Raw genomic sequence first — 27,272 nt, forward strand, 5'->3', positions numbered from 1 at the left:
GTTAGGAAGACCTCCCTGAATCTGCAGCGGTTTTTTCTCCAAAGACAGAATATCAAACAGGCCCATCTAGTGGTGGATTAGAGAATCTCAAACAAGGAATAAACGAATAATACATGAGGATGTAAGGCTTTTTGTTCAAAAATAGCCCATTCAACCAATAATCCAGTTAAACAATAGGCAGAAGACATGAGTAGATATTTCTCCAAAGAGACACATGAAAAAGATGCTTAACGTCACTTATCATCAGGGAAATACAAATCAAAACCACAATGAGATACCACCTCACACCTGTCGGAATGGCTAAAATTCACAACACAGGAAGCAATGGGTGTTTGGGAGGATGTGGAGAAAGGGAAACCTTCTGGCGCTACTGGTGGGAATGCAGACTAGCGCACCCACCCTGGAAAACAGTATGGAGCTTCCTCAAAAAGTTAAAAATAGAACTACTCTACAATCCAGTGATTGCACTACTAGGTGGTTACCCAAAGGATACAAAAGTACTGATTTGAAGGGATACATGCACCTCGATGTTTAATGATAGCATTATCAACAGTAGCCAAAGTATGGAAAGGGCCCAAATGTCCGTTGACTGACGAATTGATGAAGAAGATGTGGTGTATACATAAAATGGAATGTTAGCCGTAAAAACGCATGAAACCTTGCCATTTGCAATGACCTGGACGGAGCTAGAGAGTATTATGCTAAGTGAAATAAGTCAGAGAAAGACAAAAAATACGATTTCGCTCAGATGTGGAATTTCAGAAACAAAACAGCATACCTGTCGCAGGCAGAGGCAGATTTTTCCCCTTACTTCCAGTGCTGTGGCATCTTCCTCCAGACCTCCTGTTTATTGCATCGTCCCCTGCCTGAGTATTGGAGAACTCCTTCCTACTTTTTTTTTTTTTTTTTTTTTTTTTTTTTTTTTTTTTTTTTTTTTTTTGCCTAAGCTCAAATGCTGCCCTCACTTCACCTCTAAGGTCATAAGATGAATTCATGCCACCGTTCAAGATTTAGGTCACTCTAGATGTGTGAATAAATTGTTGAATGAAAACGTGCAGAGGACAGAACTGATGGTGGCATATGTTCCCATTTGTATCTTTTTAAAGTTTATTTTGAGAGAAAGAGAGTGTGCACATGCACACGAGCAGGGGAGGGGCAGAGAGAGGGGGAGAGAGGAGAGGGGAATCCCAAGCAGGTTCCACGCTGTTCACGAGCAGGTTAGTGAGTCCTGATGGGGGGTTCGATTCCATGAAGCGTGAGATCATGATCTGAGCTGAAATCGGAAGCCGAGTGCTTAACCAACGTAGCCACCCAGGTGCCCCCATTTGTATCTTTAAAAAGGATATATGTGTGTTTTCATATATCTAGACTATCTGGGGAAGGACAAAGAAGAAAGCGATAACCTAGGCCTTTGGAGGGGGGAGGACTCTTGGGGAAATTGAGAAGGAGACTTTGTTTTTCTTTCACTGTCTACTTATTGATGCTCATTGAGTTTTGTTGCAATGTGCATATATTACTCCCTCATACAAATTTTACAGAGAGAAAATGCTATGTATTCTATACATGTAGATGCCATCACACTGATAAACTTCCTACAGATAAAGCACATTGATGCTTTCTAACAGATTTTATATCTTATATCTAACAGATTTTATATCCAGTTATAAAACCGGATATGTGTGTATAAACATGTATATGTTTATGCGCTGTGGCATAGGACGAACTTAGATTGTCAGGAGAAGGGTCTTGCTTGGATCGAAAGGCTCTCTCCTGTGTGTCTTTGGACATGCGCATTGCCCTTAATATTTAGCTATAACTTTTAGCTTAAAATGATTTATCTTAACAACTGACTTCCCCCCCCCCGATTAAGTTGAAAAAAATCAGTTTACCCTTTTTGTTTATGTTTGAGTCTTGTTTCTTTATAACCCCAGTGAAATGTAACAGCAGTCTCAAACTGACACATAACCTTTGCCAAGATCTACTTCAGACACTAACTGGAAGAAACACCGTAATTCCTTTTGTCGTAGCAAACTCCAAAATGAATGTGCAATCAAGTATCACCAGTGAAAACGTGAGTGTTTTCTGAGCAAATCTTTTGTAGTGGATGGAGAGTGCTTGACTCCTCAACATTTGCTCCCCCTTCCCATTGTAAGGCAGCAGTGAACTTCCAGGAACTGACTTGAGCTCCATTGATGTGCCCTGGTTAGGAAGCCAGTGATTGATTGATTGATTGATTGTTTCTTTATAATTAAAAAATTTTTTTTATATATGAAATTTATTGTCAAATTGATTTCCATACAACACCCAGTGCTCATCCCAACAGGTGCCCTCCGCAGTACCCATCACCCACCCACCACCCCTCCCTCCCACCCCCCATCAACCCTCAGTTTGTTCTCAGTTTTTAAGAGTCTCTTATGCTTTGGCTCTTTCCCTCTCTAACCTCTTTTTTTTTTTCCTTCCCCTCCCCCATGGTCTTCTGTTAAGTTTCTTAGGATCCACATAGGAGTGAAAATATAGGGAATCTGCCCTTCTCTGTATGACTTACTTCACTTAGCATCACACTCTCCAGTTCCATCCACATTGCTACAAAAGGCCATATTTCATTCTTTCTCATTGCCACGTAATATTCCATAGTGTAAATAAACCACAATTTCTTTATCCATTCATCAGTTGATGGACATTTAGGCTCTTTCCATCATTTGGCTATTGTTGAAAGTGCTGCTATAAACATTGGGGTACAAGTGCCCTTATGCATCAGCACTCCTGTATCCCTTGGGTAAATTCCTAGCAGTGCTATTGCTGGGTCATAGGGTAGATCTAGTTTTAATTTTTTGAGGAACCTCCACACTGTTTTCCAGAGCGGCCGCACCAGTTTGCATTCCCACCAACAGTGCAAGAGGGTTCCCGTTTCTCCACATCCTCTCCAGCATCTATAGTCTCCTGATTTGTTCATTTTAGCCACTCTGACTGGCGTGAGGTGATACCTGAGTGTGGTTTTGATTTGTATTTCCCTGATGAGGAGCGACGTTGAGCATCTTTTCATGTGCCTGTTGGCCATCTGGGTGTCTTCTTTAGAGAAGTGTCCGTTCATGTCTTCTACCCATTTCACTGGATTATTTGTTTTTCGGGTGTGGAGTTTGATGAGCTCTTTATAGATTTTGGATACTAGCCCTTTGTCCGATATGTCATTTGCAAATATCTTTTCCCATTCCATCGGTTGCCTTTTAGTTTTGTTGATTGTTTCCTTTGCAGTGCAGAAGCTTTTTATCTTCATGAGGTTCCCAATAGTTCATTTTTGCTTTTAATTCCCTTGCCTTTGGGGATGTGTCAAGTAAGAGATTGCTGCGACTGAGGTCAGAGAGGTTTTTTCCTGCTTTCTCCTCTAGGGTTTTGATGGTTTCCTGTCTCATATTCAGGTCCTTTATCCATTTTGAGTTTATTTTTGTGAATGGTGTAAGAAAGTGGTCTAGTTTCATCCTTCTGCATGTTGCTGTCCAGTTCTCCCAGCACCATTTGTTAAAGAGACTTTTTTCCGTTGGATATTCTTTCCTGCTTTGTCAGAGATTAGTTGGCCATACTTTTGTGGGTCTATTCTGGGGTTTCTATTCTATTCCATTGGTCTATGTGTCTGTTTTTGTGCCAATACCATGCTGTCTTGATGATTACAGCTTTGTAGTAGAGGCTAAAGTCTGGGATTGTGAGGCCTCCCGCTTTGGTCTTCTTCTTCAAAATTACTTTGGCTATTCGGGGCCTTTTGTGGTTCCATACAAATTTTAGGATTCCTTGTTCTAGCTTCGAGAAGAATGCTAGTGCAATTTTGATTGGGATTGCATTAAATGTGTAGATAGCTTTGGGTAGTATTGACATTTTAACAATATTTATTCTTCCAATCCATGAGCAGGGAATGTCTTTCCATTTCTTTATATCTTCTTCAATTACCTTCATAAGCTTTCTATAGTTTTCAGCATACATATCTTTTACATCTTTGGTTAGGTTTATTCCTAGGTATTTTATGCTTCTTGGTGCAATTGTGAATGGGATCAGTTTTTTTATTTGTCTTTCTGTTGCTTCATTATTAGTGTATAAGAATGCAACTGATTTCTGTACATTGATTTTGTATCCTGCAACTTTGCTGAATTCGTGTATCAGTTCTAGCAGACTTTTGGTGGAGTCTTTCGGGCTTTCCATGTATAATATCATGTCATCTGCAAAAAGTGAAAGCTTGACCTCATCTTTGCCAATTTTGATGCCTTTGATTTCCTTTTGTTGTCTGGTTGCTGATGCTAGCACTTCCAACGCTATGTTAAACAACAGCAGTGAGAGTGGACATCCCTGTCGTGTTCCTGATCTCAGGGAGAAAGCTCTCAGCTTTTCCCCATGGAGGATGATATTAGCTGTGGGCTTTTCATGTCTATGGCCATACCACCCTGAACACGCCTGATCTCATCTGATCTCAGAAGCTAGGCAGGGTAGGGCCTGGTTAGTACTTGGATGGGAGCCAGTGATTGTTTCAAGGACCTAGCCCTACCATTGTTTTTGGGGAAATGTAAATTCGTCCCCAAAAACTGAAGATAAAGACTTCCTCTTTTGGTGGCTTAGGGAGAGGCAATTTCTCTCATCTGCTGGATGTAAATAAAGGAGTAAGCAAGCTTTATTGTAATTGGTAGCTGTCCTCCAACCTGGAGGGGAAACCAGACATGGATTCATACAGACGCTGTGGTTATAGAGCAAAGAAAGGGAAAGAAGCTGTGTTCTTGATGACACAAGTGAGTCGCTCAACCAACCAACCCTGGAGCCTGCCCCATCCCTGGACCTCATGTAAATGCCAGCTGGCCGGTTTTTTATTGTTTGAGTCAAATCGCTTTGCTTGGTTTTTCTGTTACTTTCAGTTGAAAGCATCCTGATGCATATTTCAATAGAACAGTAAGAAAAACCCTCAGTAAGTAAATGACACAATATCAAGGCTAGATTTTGGGTACCCTTCTCCTATTGGATTACTTGAATATTTTAATTGTAGAAGTGCAAATATATTTCAGAGCATGGATATTCATATACCCTCCTACTAGTTGTCCTACTAGTATGGTGTAGTGTCTTAGTCTGTTCAGACTGCTCTAACAGAATACCACACACTGGGTGGCTGAAACATCAGATATTTATTTCTCCTGGTTCTGGAGGCTGGAAGGTGGAGATCAGGGTACCAGCAGGTCACGTTCTTGGTGAAGACCTCTTCCTGGTTAACAATGGCCACCTTTTTCTTGCATGCTCACATGGCAGAGAGAGATGATTTCTTTCATGACTCTTTATAAAAGCACTAATCTCACTGATGAGGGCTCTACTGTCATGACCTTATTACTTCCCAAAGGTCCAACCTCCCAATATCATTACATTCGGGGTTAGGGCTTCAACATATGAATTTTGGGGAGACATAGACTTTCAGTGCATACCATAGAGTATAACATGGATAGTATTAAATGGTAATCCAGGTAAACTATATCTCTACTGTGAGAGAGAGTTAACCCTAGATTAACCATTAAGCAAAATCAGCACATACTTAGGTGTTCTGCACAAAACACCTGTAACATAATAGCATATTATTATGCTATAACAAAAATACTATAAACTGGTTGGCTTAAAAACAACAAATATTTATTTCTGACAATTCTGGAGGCTAGGAAGTCCAAGATCAATTTACCAGCAGATTCAGTATCTAGTGAGCACCCACTTCCTGGTTCTTAGATGGCCATTGTTTCTGGTTTGGTTTTTGTGTTTTTTGTTGTTTTGGTTTTTGTTTGTTTGTTTTGTTTTTCACCTCCCTGTGTTCTCATGTGGAGAAAGAGATAAGGAATCTCCCCTCTGGGGCCTCTTTTATAAGGGCACTAATTCCGTTCACAAGAGCTTCACTCCTAATCACCTCCCAAAGACCCCTCCTTTTAACATCATCACATTGGGGATCAGCATGTGAATTTTGGAAGGACATATTCAGTCTGTAGCATTAGGGCACTAGAGAAAGAGGGGCATCATGGGGCTTTTTCAAATTGTAATAAAATCAGTTTTAGATCAAGTTTTAGGAATTCAGTACGTCCTGGTGCTTAATCTAGAAACTAACCCTATGATTCAGAAGCTACATATAAGTTGGTTGGCTTTTTATCCATGTATTTAGCTACGCTATTGATTGTACATTCATTATAAACTCCTAATTCAGGGTGGTTTTTTTTTTCCCCATGTTTTAAGTTTTCTATTTTTTTGAGTCAGTTTTAATAAATTCAATTTATATTTATAGGAAATTGTCTATTGTGTCTACATTTTCCAATTGGCAGAAAGTTGTTCACAATATTCTTTTTAAAATCCCTGCAGCATGTGTTTGTTCATACCCTTTTTTATTCCAACAATTTTTGATTTTTTCCTTGTCTTTTTCTTTTCCAGTCATTTTTTATTTTCTCTCATTCACTAGTCTTTCTAAGCAACCATCTTGATGATAAATAATTTTTAAGAAAAAAAAAAGAGTAAAGGGAATATTTCTTCCACATGTTAGAATGCATTTTAAATCTAGAACTGATCCAAAACAGATGCTACAAAGAGTATGGCAAAGTAGAAAATCTATTAATGTATGAAATTACACATAAAATATATAATGAGTGTCATAAATGAGATTAATATGTGTGTATATATGTGTTTGTATATGCATATCATATACTTTGTAAACCTCATCAATAAGGTACATTGAGTCACAGAGAAGGAATATCAGCTAATAAACATTTTAAATCTAGGGGTGCCTGGGTGGTTCAGTCGGTTGAGCATCTGACTTCGGCTCAGGTCATGATCTTTTGGTTTGTGAGTTTGAGCCCCGCGTCGGGCTCTGTGCTGACAGCTCAGAGCCTGGAGCCTGTTTCAGATTCTGTGTCTCCCTCTCTCTCTGCACCCCCACTCTCTCTCCTTCAAAAGTAAATAAACATTAAAAATATTTTTTAAAAAATAAACATTTTAAATCTAATAGTGTTAATCATAATAACACAAATCCAAATGGTAATAAAATATCACTTACATCTTATAAAAGAAAAAGTAAACAAGTAAGTGTAATAGTTTAGGTATGTGTTCAAGATAACTGGTTAACTCAACATTTGTAAGAATTATTCCTTAATTCATTTTGGATCCCTATTGGACAATATGCATTAAACGCATAGAAATAATATTCACATCCATTGTTCTAATGAGGAATGTCATAAGGATTTATTTTAAAATAATTCAAAAGATAAAACTATATTCATGATGATGTTTAATGCAGCATTAATTATAAAATTGAAAATTGGAAAAACTTTAAATGCTCGACAATAGAGGGAGTGGTCAGGAACAGCATCGTCTGTAAACTGGGTTAAACATTACGTGCTTCTGAAAAATTAAAAATGTAGCGTTTGATATGCGTATCACCATTTACTGAGCGCTTACTGTGAAACAGATACTATATATATATTACCTCTAAATCTCACAGTCAGTCTGCAAATTAAGTCCTTTTCCTTCTCAGTGTAAAGCTTCTAGGTCTGGTGCTTTATGAAATTAAGTCACTTGCTCAGGGCAGCGCAGCTGGCAAAGTGGTAGAGTGGAGTGTTCATCCCATGCCAGTGCTGTGCCTGCCGTACGGGTGGCCCGGTGAGAGTGGAAAGGCCCTACTCACAACCTCTGCTGAAGGTGTGGCCTGTGGCAGCCACATTCTGTACTGTGTGATTTCTGCACTTTTACCACAGCCACCTTTCCTGTTGCTGTCGGGGCCGGGGTCTCACCCAAGGGCAGCCAATCCAAGCTCAGGCTAGCAGCTTCTGATACGGTCTGTCATGGAATGCTCTGCTAAAGAGAGGGATTATCTCCTTTCTTACTCTTATTTCTCTAGTTTTAGGCATAATGAGCAAATCAGGCAGTTGTTGGGAACTGAACTGGGAGAATGTGAGACAAGCTTAGAGGGCGTTTCATAATGCTCTCAAGAGCACTGCTAACCGGGTGAGACAGAGGTCAACTGCTAGATCACCCACGCCAGAAAGACGGGGGTGGGTTCAAATCCGACAGGAAAACTCAAAATATGAAGTAAGGCGAAATGGTTGTCAATCACACTAACTTCTGTAAATAATGCCTACGTCTGTAAAATCACGCTCATTACATAATCTAGTCCCTTCATGATCTTGTCACTTCTCCAGGCTCATCTCTTAACTCCAGCTAAGTCAGAAAACTCGTGTGTCTGTAAGTACACTAAGCTGGGTATCAGTTTATTGCTTCTCAGCTCCAGATTTACCCTTTGCCTGAGTTAATAAGTATACCATGCCTTCCTCTCCATAGAATGCATTTTCGTTCGTCTACCTTATTCCCTTGCATCTTCCAAGACTTGGTTCAAGAGAAACTTCCTCTGAAAAGCTTTCCATGATCTTCTCGATCACACTAAATCCACCTGAGCACAAGTCCGTGGAGACCCTCTTGGCTGTCATAGCTTTACCTCAGGAGAAGTTAGTTTGAGTCGTGATCAGATGTGAAATAAGCAGGAAACAAAAGAGAGGATTAAGTAGCAGCTGTCGCAAGGAGTGACTGAGGAAACAACGGAATGCCAGCTCCTAAAAGTGTTTCCTCAAGAGAGAGGCAGACGCATGAGTTATAATTGTTCACCCATCCTTATTTTACTTCCTGAGTTAAAGTAGATATATAGTATCTATCTATCTATCTATCTATCTATACACACACATATATGTATATAAAATATACTTCAATATATATGTATGTGTATATTTGAAAGCCTGAAACAGATAGACTTTGTATCCATTTGTAACTGGGGCAAAACTGATCTGGCTCTACATTAATGAGAATGACACACTGTAATAGCCATTTGTGTTACAAACTGTTCTTGAGGCAACCATCTGTGCGACGCAAATAAATTTGCCTCTGAAGCTGCAAGACAACACTTACCCAGAGTCCTACAGAGAATCCAGATGCAAATTTGCCTGGCTCGCTGCCTTCGCTATGTCTCTTTGGCTTACCAGTTTGTGAGCAAATTTATATATAAAATTTAAAAAGCTGGCTCAGGACTCGAGTGTGAGGCAGAAACATAACAGCAGCAATTTGTATTTATGTAAGTAGAATATCTGTCCCAAACGATCAGATCATTTCAAAATATGCTCTCATTCATTTACACCACATGATCAAAAGCCGAGAAGGTTTAAACAAATATTTGAAAGTGATTCGAAGGAAGTATTTGCAGCAGTCTGCATTAGTTTGAACCAGACATGGGTGTTGTAATTTGTATGTCCTTTAGGGAATGTTCCTTAGGGAATAGCACTTTCAATCCAGACATTTTATTTCTCACCAGCTGATTGTTTGACGTCCCATAAGGTTTTATTTCTTCATCTATTATGCCTAAGATCTACCAAACACTGAGCTCAGAAGTAGAAATAAAATCATAAGACTCAAACTTTGGAACATATAAAACTTATAGCTTAACTATACTTGTCTTCCCTAAGCTTTACTGAGATATAATCACGTATAAGGTATGCGTAAGTTTAAGATGTACAATTGTGATGATTTGGTACACATATCTTTTGTAAAATGTTTACCACAAAAAGTTTAGTTAACACACCCTCTATATCACATAACATCATTCATTGGTGTTAATATGAGAACATTCAAAATCTACTCTGATAGCACTTGTAATAATACAGTATTGTTAACCATGGTCACTGTGCTGTGCATTAGATTCCTGGAGCTTACTCCGCTTATAACTTGAAGTTTGTACTCTTTGATCGACATCTCCTCAATTCCCCATCTCCAGTCCCTGGCAACCACGGTTCTACTCTTTGCTTCTGTGAGTTTACCTGTTTCAAATTCTACACTTAAGAGAGATCAGATAGTATTTGTCTTTTCTGTCCGACTTAATTCACTTAGCCTAGTAACCCTCCAGGTCCATCCGTATTGTTGCAATGGCAGGATTTCCCTCTTTTTAAAGACTGTCTAAACATTCCACTGTGTGTGTGTGTTATTAATCCATCGACAGACGCTTTGGCGGTTTTCATGCCGTGGCTATCGTGAGTAATGCTGCAGTGAGCACAAGCGTGCGGATGCCTCTTCGAGATAGTGATTTCATTTCCTTTGAATATACACTCAGCAATGGAACTGCCAGATCGTATGAGAGTTCCATTTTTACATTTTTCCCAGTTTTAATTTTTTGAGTAACCTCCATCCTGTTTTCCGTAGTGGTTTGCCCCAAGTTACATTCCCATCAACAACGCACCAAGCGTTTCCTTTTCTTCACATTCTGGCTGACAATTGTTATCTCTTGTCTTTTTGATACTAGCCATCCTATCAGGTGTGAGGTGATACCTCACTGCAGTTTCGATCCGCGTTTCCCTGATGATGAGTAATGCTGAGCACCTTTCCATGTACCTGCTGGCCATTTGTATGTCTTACGTGGAAAAATGTCTATTCAGGTCTTTGCCCATTTTTAAATCAGATTGTGTGTGTGTGTGTGTGTGTGTGTGTGTGTGTGTGTGTGTTTTGCTCTTGTATGAGCGCCTTTTATATTTCAGATGTTCCTTGTCAGAGAGGTGGTTTGCAAATATTTTCTCCCATCTATAGATTGCCTGTTCATTTTGTTCCTTATTTCTTTTCCTGTGCAGAGCTTTTAATTTTTTTAATTTTATTTCATCATGTGTAACCTTTAATCCCCATCCCCCCATCCACCTCCCGTCTGGTAGCCATTAGTTTGTTCTCTATAGTTAAGAATCTGTTTCTTGGTTTGTGTCTCTTTTTTTTCTTTGCTCATTTGTTTTGTTTCTTCAATTCCACACGTGAGTGAAATCATATGGTATTTGCCTTTCTCTGACTTATTTCACTTAGCATTAAATTCCCTAGCTCCATCCATGTGGTTGCAGATGGCAAGATTTCATTCTTTTTTATGGCCAAGTAATATTCCATTGTATATATATACCGCATCTTCTTTATCGGTATATGCATTGATGCATATCTTTATCAATCCATGCATTGATGGAGAGTTGGCTGCTTCCATAGTTTGGCTATTGTAAATAGTGCTACAACAAACATAAGTGTGTATGTATTCCTTTGAATTAGTGTTTTTGTATTTGTTGGGTAAATACCCAGTAGTACAATTCCTGGATCATAGGCTAGTTCTATTTTAAATTTTTTGAGGAGCTTCCGTAATGTCTTCCACAGTGGCTGCACCAGTTTGCATTTCCACCAACAGTGCCAGAGGGTTCCTTTTTCTCCATATCCTTGCCAACACTTGTTGTTTCCTGTGTTTTTTGTTTTTGTTTTTGATTTTTACCGTTAGCCATTCTTACAGGTATGAGGTGATATCTCATTGTAGTTTTCATTTACATTTCCCTGATTATGAGTGATGTGGAGCATCCTTTCATGTGTCTTTTGACCATCTGTACGTCGTCTTTGGAGAAATGTCTGTCCGTGCCTTCTGCTCATCCTGCCCATATTTTAATTGGTTTATTTATTTGGGGGGTATTTAGTTGTGTCAGTTATTTATATATTTTGGATACTAACCCTTTGTTGAATGTCATTTGCAAATATCTTCTCCTATTCAGTAGGTTGCCTTTGTGCAGAGCTTTTTAGTTTGATGTATTCCCATTTACTGGTTTGTTGTTGCTGTTGCTTGTATTTTTGGTGTCCTGTTGAAAAAGTCTTGTCAAGACCAATATCAAGATTTTTCTCTATGTTTTCCTCTAGGATTTTTATAGTTTCAGGATTACATTTCAAAGTTTAGGATTGTTTTTCTATTTCTATAAAAATACCTTTGGGTTTTGCTTTGGAAATTATGAACACTTTAACAATATTAATGTGTCCAATCCATGAATTGAAATGTCTTTTCACTTATTTGTGTCTTCTTCAGTTGCTGTGATCAGTGTCTCCATAGTTTTCACTTCTTTGGTCAAGTTTATTCCTAAGTATTTTATTCTTTTTGATATTATTATAAATGGGATTGTTTTCTTTCTTTTTCAGATAGTTTGTTGTTAGTGTACAGCAATGCATTTGACTTCTGCACTTTGATTTTTTATCCTGCAACTTTATTGAACTAATTTTTTCATTGTAACAGTATTTTTGGTGAGGTTTTTAGGATTTTCTATTTACAAGATCATGTCATCAGCAAACAGAGACCATTTTACTTCTTTTCTGATGACGCCTTTTATTTGTTTTTCTTGCCTAACTACTCTGTTAGGACTTCCGATACTATGTTAAATAGGAGTCTTATCTTGTTCCTGATCTTAGAGGGAAAGCTTTCAGCCTTTCACTGTTTTTTTAAAATTTTTTTTTTAACATTTATTCATTTTTGAGAGAGACAGAGTGCGAGTAGGGGAGGGGCAGAGAGAGAGAGAGAGACACAGAATCTGAAGCAGGCTCCAGGCTCTGAGCTGTCAGCACAGGGCCCAACGCGGGGCTCGAACCCATGAACTGTGAGATGATGACCTGAGCCGAAGTCGGACGCTTAACCGATTGAGCCACCCTGGCGCCCCAGCTTTTCACTGTTGAGTGTGATATTAGCTGTGGGCTTGTATATATGGCCTTTATTATGTTGAGGTACTTTCCTTCTGTATTCACTTTATTGAGAATTTTTATCATGAATGAATGTTGAATTTTGTCAAATGATTTTTCTGTAGATGATGATCTGTCATGAAGATGACCTTATGATTTTTATATTCTATTCTATTGTGGTATATCACGTTTATTTATTTATAGGATAAATAAGCCATCCTTGCATCCCAGGGATAAATCCCACCTGACATGATGCATAATCCTTATAATGTGCTGTTGAATTCAGTATATGTGCTGCCGAAGCGAGCACTGTGCTGTTGAATTCAGTTTGCTAGTATTTTGTTGAGAATTTTGCATCCGTATTCATTGGGGATTTGGGCCTGTAGTTCTCTTGTCATGTCCTTGTCTGGTCTTGGTATCAAGGTAATGCTGGCCTTCTCAAATGAATTTGGAAGTGTTCCCACCTCATCAAATTTTTGGAAGAGTTTGATAGGGATTGATGTTAATTCTTCTTTAAATGTTTGGTAGAATTTATCCATGAAGGCATCTGGTCATGGGCTTTTCTTTGATGGGAGGTTTCTGATTACTATTTCAACCTCCTTGCTCAGGATTGGTGTATTCAGATGTTCTATTTCTTCTGATTCAGTCTTGGTGGGTTGTATGTTTCTAGGAATTTATTCATTTCTTTGAGGTTGTCCAGTTTGTTGGCATAATTGTTCCTAATCGTCTCTTATGATCCTTTATCTTTCTGTATATCAGTTGTAATGTCCCTTCTTTCATTTATAGTATTATTTATTTGAGTCTTCTTTTTCCTTGGTAAGTCTAGCTGAAGGTTTATGGATTTTATTTATCGTTTCATAACACCAGCCCCTAATTTTGGTGATCTTTTTTTATTTTTCTATTTTTTATTTCTGCTCAGATATTTGCTATTTCCTTCTTTCTGTTAATTTTGAACTGTGGGCTTAGTTTGTTCTATTTCTGGTTCCTTGAGGTGTAAAGTTAGGTTGCTTATTTGAGATCTCTTTTTTTTCTTAATTTAGGCATTTATCAGTAAGCTTTCCTCTTAGAACTGTTTTTGCTACATCCCAGTAAGTTGTGTTGCTTCTGTTTTTGTTTGTTTGAAGATATTTTTTTTATTTCCCTTTTGATTTCTTCTTTGACCCATTGCTTATTTAGAAGCGTGTTGTTTAATTTCCACACTTGTGAATTTCCTAGTTTAACTTTAAAAAAAAAATTGGTTTCTAGTTTCATACCACTGAAGTTGGAAAAGCTACTTGGTAGATTTTCAATATTTTTTAAATTGCTAAGACTTGTTTTGTGGTCTAGCGTATGATCTATCCTGGAGAATGTTCCACGTGCACTTGAGAAGAATCTGTATTCTGCTGCTCTTGGATAGGATGTTTTATATATTTCTGTTAGAAACATTTGTTTTGAAATATAGTTCAAGTCCAGTGTTTCCTTATTAATTTTCTGTCTGGATGCTCTGTGCATTGTTGAAAATGGGGTATTGAGTTCCCTACCTTCGCTGTATTTCTGTCTGTTTCTCCCTTTATATCTATTGATATATGATTAATACACTTACGTATATAACTTTATATATCACTATATACATATATATATATAACTGTGTGTATGTGTATATATATATATAATATATATGTATATATATATAATTTATTATGTTCCTTTGGTGGTGGCATGTTTCCCTGATTCTTCACCATCCCTCTAGCCTTATACAGATATCTGCACATTGGAAGGCACAGTCACCTCTTCCAGACTTTACGGACTGTCTTTGGTTAGGAAAGACCTCTACCCCTGTGGGTGGGGACAAGCTAAGCATGTGGAACCTGGCTCTAGCAGCACAGAGCACCACGTGTAGGGCCTTGTCCAGGTCCAGCGGTTGTGATGTCTCATCTCAGCCTGCTGGGGTCCGTGACGATAACTACATGATTCTAGACAAGGACTGCAGAGGGATGGCATGGCTACAAGGCCTGTTGGAGTCCTCGGCGGTGCCTTCAGGTCCAGTGGCCAGGGACCAGGGTGGGCCTCGGTGGCGACCAGAGCTGGAGATGCACAGGTACTCAGTTGTGGGGACCAGCTACAAACGCCCTGTAGTGGCAGCGGTTGGATCAGACGTGGTGGTGGTGGCCAGGGCCAGCGGCAAGGTACCATGGCCAAGTGCGAGTACACTCGCAGCTGCAGGGGCTCTGGCTGTCAGCATGCACTCCGTAGCTGCAGCGTCTCCCTGTGGGCACAGCAGAGCAGTATATAAGCCAGTGATGGGAGTTAGCCTGGAGGCACACACACGCGTCCTTAGAGGGGCTAGCTGCGGGGGAGCCCCCTGGTGCAGGCCAGTGCCGGGCGACGGGGCTGGATCCAGGCCCATCAGCAGCCGTCGGGGCCCTGGCTGTTGGTGTTCACTCTAGTGACCGTAAGATCTCTCCGTGGGTGCCAGCATGTGCTGGCAGAGGCTGGCGGTGGAAATCAGGCCGGCAGCATGGAGGTGCACAGCTGGAGGGGCTAGCTAGCTCCAAATGTGCACACAGCGGCGAGGGGTCAGCCTCCAGCACCTAGGCTGTGTCGTGTACTCGCACAGCCACAGAGGCCAGGGCTGGCTGCCAGCATGGATAGCAGTTCTGGAAGGGAGTGGGACTGGGGACAGAGTTACGGGGGCTTCAGGTAGCTGGCATCCGTGATTAGGAAAACCTTCCGGGGAAACCCTCAGTGGTGCAATCTGTAGGGGTCCGCGGTGGCTGTGTCGGTCATTGGTTTCTTCCGTGGCAAAAGCTACTGCTGTCCTCTGCGGAGCAGGTCACTGGGAACCACAGTCACTCCTGCTGTGTGGCTACTGCAGGCAGCTCTGCTCTTTTTTGTTCCTAGCTACCTCCATTATGTCTCAGCCTTTTCAGTCTCTGGGTGGGATGAGACCAAAGTGGGTTCTTTGTGCAGTGCCCCAAAAGACTGGGGGAGCTGGTCGCTCTCCCTGCTCTCCCTTTGCCTTTGAGGGAACACTCAGTGCTGTGCAGTATTGGCCTGGGGGATGGGATGATGCAGGCAAAGCAGTCCTATTCTTTCTTTTTTGTGTGGCTGTTCTCAGGTTTTGTTCCACTGTGTTGCTTGCTGAAGTTCAAGTGGACCCTGAACTTGATCAGAGCCATTTTTGTTTGTGGATAGCCAGCTGTTGATCTTTATGGGTGGATGGAGGGTGGGGTCTCCTACTCTGCCGTGGTGGTGATGACACTCAGCTTAGTTTTTTATTTTCTTTTTAAAACAAGCTCTGGCTAGTTTTATTAAAAATTTTGCACGATTTACTTTTCACCAGTCTGTTCTGGCATGTTTCCAATGCTATCAGAATCACCTGGATCAATGGTAGCCAGTGTGCATATTGACAGTATTTCCCACATGCTGTGCCCAGTCCAGTATGATTGCCACTGTAGTGATGGACACCAGTGTTGGCCAACATGGCAGAGTGTTCTATTTCAGATCTCCTCAAAGCTGGGCAGTTGCTGGTGAGGATGACCAGAGTTTCGCTTTGCTATGTCTGGTCATTTTCAGACTCTGCTTGTACCCCAGCACGTACTTTCCACTTTTCATAATGATCTGGAGCCTAGAATTTATGGACTCCAGTGACATTTTTGTCTTCTTTGTGGCCGCCATATTCTGCCTTAGGTGTGGGGTGGCCCCAATCTAGAACATACAGAGGGCAGGATAGGAAGTTTAGGATTGGAGCTCCAAGTGGCAACTTTCTGGGCTCCCCACGCTGCCTAAACCACAGCCCCACAGACTCAAGCCCAGATTAATTATTCTTAACAGTAACTTGGCACCTCTTCTAAAAATGAGTCATTTGTTTTCTAGCATGCTTTTAAAAGCATCTCATTATAGAATTAACACAGACTAATTAGAAAAAAAAAATGGAATGTATAGAAAAGCAAAAGGAAGAAAATGAAGCTGTCTGCAATCTAACATTTGGGAATAGCTACTGTTAAACATGTGGTACATTTTTCTTTTATTCTTTGTAAGTGCTCCTGTTAAAATATAAATTTTATGTAGCTCATACAGATCTTGTTTCCCAGATGAAACATAATGTGGATTTTTAAAAGGGGCAAAATATCCTTCATAAACTCTATTAAAAACATTTTTTAATGTTTATCTATTTTTGGGAGAGAGATGGAGACAGAGCACGAGCAGGGGAAGGGCAGAGAGAGGAGGAGACACAGAATCCAAAGGAGACTCCAGGCTGTGAGCTGTCAGCATAGAGCCCAGCACGGGGCTTGAACCCACAAACTGTGAGATCATAATCTGAGCTGAAGTCAGACGCTCAACTGAGCCACCCAGACGCCTCCACAAACTCCATTTTAACGACTGTGTGGTTATTTATTTACACAACCATTAAATACTTCTTACACATCTTATGTCAGTTTCTAATTGCTCACAGGTTTAGGTACAAACTTGGCATGGCTTCCAGGACTATTCTTAAACTTTGTATTGCCTCACATCATGCTTTTTTTTTTTTTTTTAAATTTTTTTTTTAAATTTTTTTTAAAATTTAAATCCAAGTTAGCATATAGTGCAACAGTGATTTCAGGAGTAGATTCCTTAATGCCCCTTACCATTTAGCACATCCCCACTCCCACAACCCCTCCAGCAACCTTCTGTTTGTTCTCTGTATTTAAGAGTCTCTTATGTTTTTGTCCCCCTCCTTGTTTTTATATTATTTTTCCTTCCCTTCCCTTATGTTCATTCTTTTGTATCTTAAAGTCCTCATATGAGTGAAATCATATGATATTTGTCTTTCTTTGACTAATTTCACTTAGCATAATACCCTCTAGTTCTATCCACATAGTTGCAAATGGCAAGATTTCATTCTTTTTGATTGCCAAGTAATACTCCATCTTCTTTATCCATTCATCCATTGGTGGACATTTGGGCTCTTTCCATACTTTGGCTGTTGTTGATAGTGCTGCTATAAACATTGGGGTCCATGTGTCCCTTCGAAACAGCACACCTGTATCCCTTGGATAAATACCTAGTAGTGCAATTGCTGGGTCGTAGGGTAGTTCTATTTTTAATTTTTTGAGGAACCTCCATACTGTTTTCCGGAGTGGCTGCACCAGTCTGCATTCCCACCAGCAGTGCCAAAGAGATCCTCTTTCTCCACATCCTGGCCAATGACATTTGTTGCCTGAGTTGTTAATGTTAGCCATTCTGACAGGTGTGAGGTGGTATCTCATGGTGGTTTTGATTTGTATTTCCCTGATGATGAGTGATGTGGAGCATTTTTTCATGTGTCAGTTGGCCATCTGGATGTTGTCTTTGGAGAAGTGTCTATTCATGTCTTTCGCCCATTTCTTCACTGGATTATTTGTTTTTTGGGTGTTGAGTTTGATAAGTTCTTTATAGATTTTGGGTACTAACCCTTTATCTGATATGTCATTTGCAAATATCTTCTCCCATTCCATCGGTTGCCTTTTTGTTTTGCTGATTGTTCCCTTTGCTGTGCAGAAGCTTTTTATTTTGATGAGGTCCCAATAGTTCATTTTTGCTTTTGTTTCCCTTGCCTCTGGAGATGTGTTGAGTAAGAAGTAGTTGCTGTGGCCGTGGTCAAAGAGGCTTTTGCCTGCTTTCTCCTCGAGGATTTTGATGGCTTCCTGTCTTTCATCCATTTTGAGTTTATTTTTGTGTATGGTGTAAGAAGAATGGTCCAGGTTCATTTTTCTGCATGTCACTGTCCAGTTTTCCCAGCACCACTTGCTGAAAAGACTGTCTTTATTCCACTGGATATTCTTTCCTGCTCTTCAAAGATTGTTGGCCATATGTTTGTGGGTCCATTTCTGGGTTCTCTATTCTGTTCCATTGATCTGAGTGTCTGTTCTTGTGCAAGTACCATACTGTCTTGATGATTACAGCTTTGTAATACAGCTTGAAGTCCGACCTCATGCTTTTCTCCTTCACATTTTAGACTTCAGCTATACGTACTTTCCATGCATCATATTCTCTCATCTCCTGGGCTCTGCCCCTGCTCATCATTCTAACACATTTTTATTCTTTTTCTTCTCCATTCCCTCTCTCCACTTCTCCTACTCTTTTTTTCTAATTAACACCTATTAATCTTTGATGAAGGGAGGGTGTGTAGATAGAAAAATAGAGGGAGGCCTAGGATGAAGTCCTGGATACCTCATTTATAAAAGCAGAAAACCAGGAGAAGGATGTTTAAAAAAAAAATGAGAACTGGCCAAAGAGGAAACCCAGGAGAATATAGCATCACAGAAAGTAAGCAAGGAAATGTCAAAATTTAGAGACCAACAGAACAGAGTCCATAAATAGACCCATGCGTATACTGTCAATTGATTTTGACAAAAGAAATAAGGTAACTGAAGGAAAAAAAAAAACCTCTTTTCAACAAAGGGGGCTGGAACAACCACATATCCATTAGAAAGGAAGAACTTTAACTTTGACCTCACACCACATATAAATATTAAAATAAATCGTGGACCAAAATGTAAGCATTAAACTACAAAACTTCTAGATGAAAACAAGGAATATAATCTTTTGAGATTCTGGAGTGGGCAAATAATTCTTAGGACACAAAAGCATGAATCATAAGAAAACATTTCATAAAATGAGCTTCATCAAAATTAAAACTTCTTGAACGCCATTAAGAAAATGAAAAGACAGTGGGGCACCTGGGTAGCTCAGTCTGTTAAGCATCTGATTTCAGCTCAGATCATGATCTCATGGTTTGTGAGTTCGAGCCCCACATTGGGCTCTGTGCTGCCAGCTTGGAGCCTGGAGCCTGCTTTGGATTCTGTGTCTCCCTTTCTCTCTGCCCCTTCCTCTCTCTCTCTCTCTCTCTCTCTCTCAAAAATAAACAAATATTTTAAAAATTAAAAAAAAAAGAAAATGAAAACACAAGCCCACATAAAGTGGGGAAAAAAACATATGATACATATATGCAACCCAGGATTTATCTGGAATGTAGAGAACACTTGCATCTCAATAAGACAACCAGCCCATAAAAAATAAGCAAAAGATTTGAACACTTTATTAAAAAGATATGCAGTTTGTTAATGAGAACACAAGATATTCAGTATCATTAGTCATCAGGGAAATGCAAGCTATAACCACAAGATGTCAGAAAACATCTATTAGACTAAAACTAAAAAGACTGACAATGACAAGCATGGGTGAGGTGTGGACTAACTAGAACTCTCATCATTGCTACTAAGAATGTAAAATGGTACATCCACTTTGGAAACAGGTTGATATTTCTTATAAATTTAAACATATACTTTATGATCCAGCAGTTCCATTCTAAGCATCGATCTAAGTGAAACGAAAACATATGTCCACACCAAGATGAATGTTTATAGCAGCTTTATTTGTAAAAGCTCCAGACCAGAAACATCCCACATGTCTATCAACAGGTAGATGGATAAACAAATTGTAGCTTGTCTATACAATTTCCATACTACTCACTAATAAAAAGGAATGAATCACTGATAGATGCAATAACAGATAAATCTCAAAAACTGCCGAGCAAAATAAGTCAAAAGAAGAATACATCATATATGATTCCATTAATCTGAAACTCTAAGAAAAATCTAAATATATAGTGACAGCATGTCCGTTGTTGTCTAGGGTCAGGATGATTGTGGGGTTAGATTGGAAGGGGAATAAAGGTACCTTTTGGGGTGATGGAGAGGTTCTAGATGTTGTGGTAGTGATGGGTACAGAGATGTATATCAGATTATACACTTAATATGTGTACATTTTGGAAATTATACATCAGCAAACTTGATTTTCAAAAATTGTTTCAATTGCTACTGAGACTTTAGGTAAGTCAAGAACAGAGAAGGGACTTTGGACATGGCAATATTAGAAGTCATGGGTGACTGCATTAAGAATACTTTCAATTATGGAGGGGTGAAGACCAAAACCTGATTGAAATGGATTTATTTTAATATTGTTTCTTTTTATTAAGCTTTTAAGTATAGTTAACATACAGTGTTATATTGGTTTCAGGTGTACAATATAGTCATTCAACAACTGTACATTTCTCAGTGCTCCTCATGATAAATGTACTATTTAATCCCATCACCTAGTTCACCCATACCCCCCCCCCCACCGGTAACCATTAGTTTGTTCTCTATAGTTAAGTCTGTTTCTTGGTTTGTCTCTTTTTTCTCCTTTGCTTGTTTTGTTTCTTACATTCCACATGTGCATGAAATCATATGGTATTTTTCTTTCCTGATTGACTTATTTCACTTAACATTATACTCTCCAGCTCCATGTTGTTTCGAATGGCAAAACTTCATTCTTTTTTATGACTGAGTAATATTCCATTGTATATATGTACCACATCTTCTTTATCCGTTCATCGGTCAATGGACACTTGGACTGCTGCCATAATTCAGCTATTCTAAATAATGCTGCCAAAAACATAGGGGTGCACGTATCCCTTTGAAATAGTTTTTTGGTATTCTTTGGGTAAATATGCAGTAGTGCAATTACTAGATTGTAGGGTAGTTCTGTTTTTAACTTTTTGAGGAAACTCCATACAGTTTTCTAGAGTGGCTGCACCAGTTTGAATTACAACCAACAATGCACAAGAGTTCCTTTTTCTCCACATCCTTACCAGCACTTATTTCTTGTGTTTATATTGCCATTCTGACAGATGTGAGGTGATATCTCATTGTACTCTTTTTTTAATGTTTATTTTGAGAGAGAGTGCACGCAAGTGGGGAGGGGCAGAGGTTGGTACAGAGGATCCAAAGCAGGCTCTGTGCTGACAGCAGTGAGCCCAATGTGGGGCTCAAACTCACCAACCGCAAGACCATGACCTGAGCTGAAGTTGTATGCTCAACCAATTGAGCCACCCAGGTGCCCTGATCTCATTGTACTTTTGATTTTAAATTCCCTGATGGTTGAGCATCTTTTAATGTGGCTGTTGGCCATCTGTAGGTCTTCTTTGGAGAAATGTCTGTTCATGTCTTCTGACCATTTTTAATTGGATTATTTGTCTTTTGAATGTTGCATAAATTCCCGATATATTTTGGATACTAAGCCTTTATCGGACATGTCATTTGCAAATATCTTCTCCCTTTCATTAGGTTGCCTTTCAGTTTTGTTTCCTTTGCTGTGCAGAAGCTTTTTACTTTGATGTAGTCCCAATAGTTTGTTTTTGCTTTTATTTTTCTTGCCTCAGAGACATACATAGAAAAATGTTGCTAAGGCTGATGGCAGAGAAATTACTGCTTATGTTCTTTTCCAGGATTTTTGTAGTTTCAGGTTTCACATTAATCCATTTTGAGTTTATTTTGGGGTTTGATTGTAAGAAAGTGGTCCAGTTTCATTCCTTTGCATGTCGCTGTCCAGTTTTCCCAACACCATTTGCTGAAGAGACTTTTTCACATTGCATATTCTTGCCTCCTTTGTTGTAGATTAATTGACCACATAATTGTGGGTTTATTTCTGGTCTTTCTGTTCTGTTCTATTGATCTAGGTGTCTATTTTTATGCCAGTACCATACTGTTTTGATTACAACAGCTTTGTAATATAATTTGAAGTCTGGGATTGTGATACCTCCAATTTGGTTTTAATTTTTCAAGATTGCTTTGACTCTTCAAGGTCTCTTGTGGTTCCATACAAATTTTAGGATTATTTGTTCCAGTTCTGTGAAAAAATGCTGTTGGTATTTTGGTAGAGATTGCATTAATCCTGTAGATTACTTTGGGTAGTATGGACATTTTAACAATGTTTTTTCTCTCAACCATGAGCATGGAATATCTTTCCATTTGTTTGAGTTGTCTCAATTTCTTTCATCTTTATAGTTGTCAGAGTACAGGTCTTTCACCTCTTAAGCTTAGTCCTAAGTATTTTACTGCTTTTGGAACAATTGCAAATGGGATTGTTTTCTTAATTTCACTTTCCCTTGCTTCATTATTAGTTACAGGAATGCAGTAGATTTCTATACATGGATTTTGTATCTTGCAACTTTACTAGAACTGACAAATAAATTCAATAGTTTTTTGGTGGAGTCTTTAGGGTTTTTTATATATGGTATCATGTGAAAGTTTTACTTCTTCCTTATCAACTTGGATGCCTTTTCTCTCTTTTTGTTGTCTTATTGCAGTGGCTAGCACTTCCAGCACTATGTTGAATAAAAGCAGGGAGAGTGCACATCCCTGTCTTGTTCCTAACCTTAGAGGAAAAGCTCTCAGTTTTTCCCCATGGTTAGATGTGAGTTTTTCATTTAAGGCCTTTATTATGTTGAGGTATGTTCCCTCTAGACCTACTTTGTTGAGGGTTTTTATCATGAATGGATGTTGTATTTTGTCAAATCCTTTTTCTACAACTACCAAAAGGATCATATGGTTTTTATCCTTTCTCTTATTGATGTGATGTAGGACGTTGATGGATTTGTGAATATTGAACCACCCTTGCATGCTGGAAATAAATCCCACTTGATTGTGGTGAGTGACTTTTTTAAATGTATTGTCGGATTCAGTTTTTTAGTATTTTGTTGAGGGTTTTTGCATCTGTGTTCATCAGAGATATTGGCTTGTAGTTGTCTTTGCGGGTGTGAGTGTGGTGTCTTTATCTGGTTTTGGTAGCAGGGCATTGGCCTCATAGAATGTATTTGGAAGTGTTTTTTTCCTCTTCTACTTTTTGGAATAGTTTGAGAAGAATAGATGTTGATTCTTCTTTAAATATTTGGTAGAATTTGCCTATGAAGCCACCTGGTCCTGGACTTTTGTTTGTTGGGGGTTTTTTGATTACTGATTCCATTTTATTGCTTGTAATTGGTCTGTTCAAATTTTCTATTTATTCTTGTTTTAGTAGGCTGTGTTCTAGGAGTTTACCCGTTTCTTCTAGGTTGTCCAGTTTGTTGGCATATAGTTTTTTATAATATTCTCTTACGATTGTTTGTATTTCTTTATTAATTATTACTTTTCTCATTTGTGATATTATTTGGGTCTTTTTTATTTTGATGCATCTGGCTAGAGATTTATCCATTTTGTTGATCTTTTCAAAGAACCACCTCCTGGTTTCATGGATCTGTTGTATTTTTATTTTCTATATCCTTTATTTCAGCTCTAATCTTTTATTTCCTTCCTTCTACTGGTTTTGGGCTTTGTTATTTTTCTACCTCCTTTTGGTGTAAGGTTAGGTTATTGGAGATTTTTCTTCTTGAGGTAGGCCTATGTTACTATAAAATTCCTATAGAACAGCTTTTTCTACATCCCAGAGATTTTGGACTATTGTCTTTTCATTTGTCTCTCTATATTTTTTGATTCCACTCTGATTTCTCAGTTGGCCCATTCATTGTTTAGTAGCATATTATTTAACATACATGTATTTGTGCTCTTTGCAGATTTTTTCTTGTGGTTGATTTCTAGTTTTATACCATTGTGATCAGAAAAGATGCATGGTATGACTTCAGTCTTTTCAAATTTGTGGAGACTTGTCTTGTGGTCTGACCTATGATCTCTTCTGGAGAGTGTAGGTTGGGTTTTTTTTTTTTTTAATGTTTATTTTTGAGAGAGCAAGTGCACAGGAGGGGCAGAGAGAGAAGGAGACAGAATCCCAAGCAGGCCCCATGCTGCCAGTGCAGAGCCCAGTGCAGGGCTCAAACCCACAAAGTCACAAGCTCATGACCTGAGCTGAAACCAAGAGTAGGATGCTTACCTGACTGAAACACACAGGTGCCCCTAAATTTTTATAATGTCTATTTTTGAGAGGGAGAGAGAGTGTGCGTGCGTGTTGGGAAAGGGCAGAGAGAGAGGGAGACAGAGGATCTGAAGTGGACTCTGTGCTAATAGCAGAGAGCCCAACGTGGGGGCCATGAGATCATGGCCTGAGCCAAAGTGGGACCCTTAACCAACTGAGCCACCCAGGTGCCCCCATCCCTTCACTCTCAACCTGCCTGTGTCTTTAGGTCTGAAATTATAGATGGGTCTTGCTTTTTTATCCATCCCATCATCATATGTCTTGATTAGAGCATTTAGTCCATTTACAGAAAAATGGGCATTTTAAATAACATAATGTTGCGATTCTGGAAAGCAGATTCTCTTCACAGGATTTGTTGTTGCTCTTTGTCTAGGGTTTTTCTGAACTAAATGTGTGGTCTGTAGTGTCTTGTGTGGCTGAAGTCTCTGCTTGATTAGCTTAGTGGTGAGCCAATGATTGGACACAGATTTTCTTAGATGTCTAGAATCATTAAGTCTTCCAGTCTTTGCAAAAGGGCCGTGTGTGTGTATTGGCCATGCCTTCAACATTCAGCCAGGCATTTACAACTCTGTTTTCCCTTTAACCTTGAGGCTCTACTCAAGCAGAATGTAGCCAGAAGGGAGGACTTAGGACCTTTTTAGCTCTTTCCTGAGCACGTGCATGGCACTGGCCTTGCATACAACCTTATGCATCTGCATGGACTTCTACATTCCCAGGAATAAGTCAAAGCATGTCAAAGCTCCATAGAGGTATCTTATTCCTCAGTTTTTTCTTTTAACCCAGAGCTTTTTGGTTATCCTATTGTGTTTTGTTGTTTTGGTTTTTTTTTGTTTTTTTGTTTTTTTTTTTAACAACCGGCTCCTTTCTGCTACTTCCAGTGGTTGCCAGGCTACTTGATTTTAGCTATGATTGTGGGCTGTTGGTTTTCATGGCCAGCATAGGTGTTGGATGGGAATAGGGCAAGTTAAAATGTCAAAAGTCTCATTGTTCTTGCCATTTCCTCTTGAAGATGTTTCCGAATTGCTTAAATCTTTGATTGTTTTTCAGAGTTGATAAGTTTTGCCAGTGTCCTCATTGCTTTTATAGAGAGTTTTCAGAGGTCCTTACTCTGTCATTTTCACTGATATCACCCATATCTTCTTAAACTTAGATTTTTAAACTGAAAATATATTGTCAAGTGCATTTTAAGAGGCCTATTTATAAACAACATTGATGTAGATCTTCTAATAGCCAAATATTTTATTGTGTAATGAGATGTTGAGAAAAGAAAGGCAATGAGGGAATGATGAATTTAATTTATATCCTAATTCTATAAGTGCTCTGACTAGGAGGTGTGTGTAAATATCAGCTTGGAAGAGGCTAATGTATTAAATAAAGTAGAAATAAATAGCCATATTCTTCACGATTCATTAAGAAAAAATTGGGAATGTTATTAGGAATTAAGGTGGCCTCTGGCTATGTTAAACATAGAAGAATATGTTGCTCTGGAAAATTCAACCTCCCTAGCTTCCTTTTATTTTCCAACAAATCACTTCACAATTTAGAACAAAAGCTCTCATACATTGTCTCTTTAACATTAAATTCCCAAAAGCGTAGTCTTGAAAAAATGTGTACTGGGTCATACCATCATCTGGCTAGTAGACAATGAAACGCAGAACTGCAATGTCTACCCTCTAAAGCAACAATCAGTTCTGAGCCTTTGGCTGCCATGACATGCTTGATAAATGATTCTCTCAGGTGGGAAACACTCTGAAGGGCACATTCATATTTTGACAAACATCTCCCAAATTTGGAAGTCATGCGCTGTGATAATTTGTAATCATCAGAACAGTTTAACTGCCCATCTGTAATGGTGGCTCTTTGTGATATATTGCAGAGATGAACTTGGGCTGTAGGGCAGGACAGTTCTCAGCATTCTGGCTATAATGCCATTCTGTTATGTCCCAGAATTCATAGCTATGTATATATTTATAATTTCAGCATATTGGGCTCAGAAACTTCAAGAAGACATCTACTGAAAAACACACTCTCACCTAGAAGACAATCTGGAAATATTTGGTAGGTTTTAGCTTATTTAGATATATGAAAGCCACAGCAAATATAGTTTTGTTATTGAGACTAAAATTTGGTTTTGTATTTACTATTCAAGAACTAAGACAAGTTTCTGGTGAAGCATGACCCTTAGTATAAGCAGATGTGGAAGGGGGAATTCTTGTTTTCCATGCTTGAGCAGCAAGAACAGTAATGGAAGTTCCTGTCAATGGTTTTCATTTCTGTTCCTTTTAAAGCGTAATTAGAATGACTGGTCTATCATGTAGGTTACAGTATTTGCTAGTAAACAACTTATTCATATGTTCCTTCTGAAATGATAAGAGTGATGAAAATGCATGAGACTTTTCTGGAATGAATCATTCAAGCATCATTTTTGATGATGAGAACTGAATCAGAAAAGTGAATACTTATATAAGTTAAATACATTTAAATGAAAGGACGTATTTCCCTATTGGGGGATGATGTCCTACTATTATCATCCATGGATGAGAATTACTGCTGCAAATGAGTGGTCCCCAAATTCACTGGGGGTGGGCAGAAAATGTTAAACTTGTATTTATATTAATATTTTTAGCTAACAAGGGAAACAAGTTAGACTTTACTAATAAGGAAAATTAGGTAACACTGATACTCCTACTTGATTTGTAAGTCAAACACTTACCTGTGATATATTGAAGCTGAGTATTTTGAGGAAAGAAAATTATATATGCCATAATTGATATGGAACAGCAAATGCCAAAGGATAGCCGAAGCTATCAGGGAACAAGAAGTCCTGTTGACGGTCCTAGGTGGACTAAGAATCAAACTGACAAAAAAAAAAAAAAGATTAACCAGAGAAAATCTAATTTAATAGCAACACATGGGGAACCTACCCAGACCTGGAAATTCCAGAGACAGGCAAAATGAGGTATATAGGTCATCCTGAACTAAGGAGAAAAGGGTAGGGGTCTGGGATTTCAGAGGAA

The 27,272-nt window shown here is 38.9% G+C and overlaps 1 long non-coding RNA gene and 1 pseudogene across 1 annotated transcript in view; one reads left to right on the top strand and one right to left on the bottom strand.

Moving 5' to 3' along the window:
* The window catches only part of LOC125915247 (uncharacterized), a 70,412-nt gene that overhangs the window by 37,617 nt on the left and 5,523 nt on the right, over positions 1-27,272 (top strand). Inside the window, exon 3 of the long non-coding RNA XR_007455612.1 lies at positions 26,236-26,313. This is a non-coding gene — a long non-coding RNA (uncharacterized LOC125915247). The remainder of the gene's footprint in view (positions 1-26,235; positions 26,314-27,272) is intronic.
* On the bottom strand, positions 15,742-16,252 carry LOC125915240 (60S ribosomal protein L30-like; annotated as a pseudogene).

The sequence above is a fragment of the Panthera uncia genome, chromosome D1 (genome assembly GCF_023721935.1).
Source record: "Panthera uncia isolate 11264 chromosome D1, Puncia_PCG_1.0, whole genome shotgun sequence".
Lineage (NCBI taxonomy): Eukaryota > Metazoa > Chordata > Mammalia > Carnivora > Felidae > Panthera > Panthera uncia.